This window comes from Callorhinus ursinus, unplaced genomic scaffold (genome assembly GCF_003265705.2).
Source record: "Callorhinus ursinus isolate GAN/ISIS: 27379988/994484 unplaced genomic scaffold, GSC_fseal_2.0 scaffold65, whole genome shotgun sequence".
Taxonomy (NCBI): domain Eukaryota; kingdom Metazoa; phylum Chordata; class Mammalia; order Carnivora; family Otariidae; genus Callorhinus; species Callorhinus ursinus.
Window position 1 is genome coordinate 555651 of NW_027397127.1, and position 5006 is coordinate 560656.

The following is a 5006-nucleotide window of genomic DNA, read 5'->3' on the forward strand; positions in this document are numbered from 1 at the left end:
GTGTGTGTGTGTGTGTGTGTGTGTGTGTGTGTGTGTGTGTGTGTGTGATATTAGCCATAAGAAAGAATGTGATCTTGCCTTTTGTGACAACGTGGATGGACCTTGAGGTTATTAAGCTAAGTGAAATAAGTCAGAAAAAGACAAATACCACATGATTTCACTTACTGTGGAATTCAAAAAACAAACGTACAAAAAAAAAAAAACCAGACTCTTAAATACAGAGAACAAACTGGTGGCTACCAGAGGGAAGTTGGGTGTGGGGATGGGTGAAATAGATAAAGGGGTACAAACTTCCAATTATAAATAAGCCACAGGGATGAGAAGTACAGCATAGGGAACATAGCCAATAATATTGTAATAACATTGTATGGTGGCAAATGGTAACTATATTTATCATGGTGAGCTTTGAGTACTGTACAGAAATGATGAATCAATATGTTATACATCTGAAACTAACATAACATTGTATGTAGTTCTACTTTAATAATAAAAAAACCCCCACTTTTCAAGCATTTACTGTATACCAGTGTTGCTGTTGTAGGCCCTAGTGGTATGGAGATGATGAAGACACAGTCTTTTTGTTCAGAGCTTTACAAGGTAAATCTGTTGCTGGTTTCTGGCTGATGCATTAAAAAAGATATTTAATGTACATTTATAATATTAAATTTTGCTGTTGAAATTGAGCATTCTTCATGCTCATGTTTTGCAATCCAAGTTTTAACATTTACCTCCCAGTATTACAGTTGTCATTGAAAATTAATTTCTGCTTGTTGGTCCCAACAATCCTGTTTCTTTGAAAAATAATCCTATTTAGTTTGAATAATTGTATATTACACTTGCATGGAAAAAATATATCTATTCACATATTAGTCAGGTATTTTATATATAAAACTATTTCATAAAACTATATTTTCCTGAAATAACTTATTTTATAAACAATCGTTTTTGAAGTCTTTGTCAGTGTGAAGTTTTGGAATATTTCACGTTAGTTTAAATGTAATATTTTGTGTTTATGGTTTGATTTATTTTAGATATGCCATTAATACATCTCTGAAGCATGATGGTTTTTTTTTTCCTAAGAGAGTGAGAGAGAGCTCAGGGGCGGGAGGGGCAAGAGGAGAGGGAGAGAGAATCTCAAGCAGGCTCCCTGCTGAGCAGGGAGCCAAACGTGGGGCTCCATCTCATGACCCTGAGATCATGACGTTAGCTGAAATCAAGAATGGGAGGCTTGGGACGCCTGGGTGGCTCAGTCATTAAGCGTCTGCCTTTGGCTCAGGTCATGATCCTAGGGTCCTGGGATCGAGCCCTGCGAGCCTGCTTCACCCTCTCCCACTCCCCCTGCTTGTGTTCCCTCTCTTGCTGTATCTCTCTCTGTCAAATAAATAAATAAAATCTTAAAAAAAAATGAGTGGGAGGCTTAACTGAGCCACCCAGGCGCCCCTGAAGCTCTGATAGTTTTTGTTCTATGGAAATGCAAACCAAAAGTATTTTTTAAAAAAGGTTTATCTATTTTATTATTAGTTTTTTTAAAGATTTATTTATTTACTTGAGAGAGAGAGAGAGCGAGAGCAAGTGGGGGGAGGGGCAGAGGGAGAGAACTTCCAAGCTGATTCCACACTGAGCATGGAGCCTGACGCAGGGCTCCATCTCACTACCCATGAGATCATGACCTGAGCAGAAACCCAAGAGTCGGACGCTCAACGGACTGAGCCACCCAGGCTCCTCTCAAAAGTATTTTTTTAAACAAACAATATGGTATAAAGATACATTTCATTATTTTCTGTACTTTTTAGGTGCTTTTGATATTATTTGAAAATCATATTGGTAACATGTCAGTAGGGATCTCATTCTTTAATTGCTCTTTTATTCATTTGACCTGTTATTTCCAAATTGTTTTCTCTATCAGCAGCCAAGTTGGTGCTTATAAATACAAAGGGAAATGTTTTTCTTTCTCCTAGATCTTTTCATAAACCAAGCTGGCTCTTTAAAGTTGCTTCTGGAGTTTTCAGCCTGGTTGATCTACAGGAATGAAAGGAGGGAACACCACAAATAATCTCATTTTGCCTTGTGGCCTAGACCCCTGTGTTATTCAGCCAGACCTAATAAAATAAGGTTTTGTTGATAAAGGGTTGAGGTGACTACTAAAAAATCAGACCTAATATTTAGTGAGTGGTTACTATGTGCATAGCATTGTACTGTATCTTTTCAAACATTATCTAATGTAATCCTCAAAATAACCTCGAGATGGGTACTATAATTATTTTACTTTTATGGATGAGGAAAACTAGTCCAGAGGTTAAGTAATCTGCCCAAATTTACCCATGTCATAGGTGGAAATCTAGGAGTCTAAGTATATCCAATATCAAAAAATGTTTATTCTAGGGGTGTCTGGGTGGCTCAGATGGTTAAGTGTCTGCCTTCAGCTCAGGTCATAATCCCAGGGTCCTGGGATTGAGCCCTGCATCGGGCTCCCTGCTCAGCGGGAAGCCTGCTTCTCCCTTTCCCACTCCCCCTGCTTGTGTTCCCTCTCTCCCTGTCAAATAAATAAATAGAATTTTTAAAAAAAATGTTTATTCTGTCACACCACCTCCTGGAAATAACGTTGTGTTCCTCCTAAGGAATTGTTATGCATCCTTCACTTGCTTATTTTTGTATTTTAAATTATATTTGCTCTGGCATATGTATATATCTGTTTTCTCTCTATATATAAACAGTATATTAATAGCTCATATATATTTGCATTTTAATTATTTTTCTTATATGGAGAAATGTGCTGAAAAATTTGAAATAATAAACATTAGGCACCATGGCATGTCTTAATAATTGAGTTGTAAATCATTTAGAAAATACTCAATACCTATTACATGCCCAGCATTGTGTCCTGAGAACCACATATGCACTGGTGAGTAAGACAGATATTCATACCCTCATGGATCTCATAGTCATGGCACTCTTTCAATATTGAGTGTCTTGTTTAAGCAGAAAACCCAGACTCAAGTCAATTACTACAGTTTTATTAAAAATTTAGGTCTCAGCGTCGTGCCAGATAAGGAATATATTTGTACAAAAAGATTGCTCTTTCCTTAGGCTTTGCAGATCATTCAATACTGCATTCACTGAACCTTAAGTATAATAAACTATGTTACATATTGTGCACAGAGCATAGGCTTTGTAGGACAGACTCTTTAATCCCAAATTCCTTTCCTAGCTATGGAACTTTGTCCTAACTTAACCTGTTTATATGGCTACTACAGAGTAGAGTAGATGAAATGGGAATTATGTCGATTACCCAGCATAGCTCTTCATGTGAAGTGGGTTTCCTCCATTTCAGTATTAAACATGTAGATGGCCAAAGATAATTTTGTTGTGAAAATTATATCCTAATTCATATAGAAGCCTTATAGTGGTCAGCCACAGGATTACCTGTAGGTAGGTACCAAACTTCCTTTATGAAGGAGTATCATCTATTTAAAAGTCTAACAGTTGCTCAGTTGAAATTCCAGAGTTCCACTATAATGCAGAAGAGATTGCTTTAAACCACAAGGTACTAATTATCTCCTTAGCAATAAAATAACTTTAATATGATTCCTACCATATTGAACACTTCAGTTTTGAGTGGGAATGCTCTCCAGTAGTCCATCCAGAGGTAATTTATACAAATTATAAATGTTTCAAGTCTTCACATTCATCCCCACATTTTCTCAGTTGGTGAATTTCCTTTACAGTTCATTTAGTAAGTAGAAATGACCAATTGGGAACTCCCTAATATTTCCACTTGTAAACTTAACTACCCTTAAAATTATTGGATCATTCAGGATTCTTACAATGGAAGATGTGTCTTTCCACTTATCAAAGGCCACCTATTCTCTGAAGAAAAAAAAATGTACTTTTTTGTTAATTTTCTTGCCTCCACCTTGATTGTTACCATCAACATAAAAGCATATGCTAATGTTTGCTATTTGAAAACAATCACAAAACTCCCAGCAATTGACTGCTTTTCCTGCTTGCCCACAAACCCAAGTCTCTTAGAGGACTACTTATGCTGTCACCACTTCCTCACCTCCCATTCATCCTTCAAACTGCCTGTTCTAGTTTCCTATCTCATCTCTTCACTGACGATGATTGCTCTTGCCAAAATCACCATGATCTCAGTGTTGCCAGCTATGGTCAGTTCTTCCTTAACATCTGTTTGACCTCTCCCTCCTTGAAATATTGTCCTCTCATGTCTTTATGACACTGTATTCTCCTAATTTGCCTCTGTATCCTCCTGGCTACTCCTACCTTACTTCTAAATGAGTGTTTCTCAAACATTAGTATACGCTAAAATCACTTTGAAAGCTTGTTAAAATGCAGATTCTTGGGCATTCTCAGAAGTTGCGATTTATTCCCCATCACCTGTTCACATTCTCTGAATTAAGTCTAGGAACCTATCTTTAACCAGTACCCCAAGAGATTATGTTCTATATAGGTCATAAATCTCAATTTTTAAAACCTTTGCTCTTTAGGTCTCATTCCTGTACCTCCTCTCTGTCTACACTTTCTCTTCTGGAAAACTCATCCATTTCTATCTATGTTAGTGCTTCTCAGTTCTAGCTGCAATATAGAATCCCCTAGGGAGCTTTTGAAAAACGTCAGTGCCCATAACACACCAAGTAGACAGAAATGCTGGGAATCGAACCTGGATTAGTAGTTTTAAAAGCTTCCCAGGTTATTCTCATTTGCACTCAGGGTTGATAATCACACTATTCTGTAGATGTAGAACTTTTCTCTTTAGCTCAACTGTTTCTGAGTTTCAAACGTATGTATCCAGTTGCCTACTTAACATTATATTGCTGTATCTCAGACATCCCAATCCTAAAATGGTCAATAAAGAACCACTGATTCTGCACCTGGTTTCAAACACTATTCATACCCATAGAAATAAATGTTAATCTCATCCATTTGGTTGCTCATGACAGGAAACTGAGAGTCATCTTTGAGTTTTTTAACTTTTTCATATTCAAGGC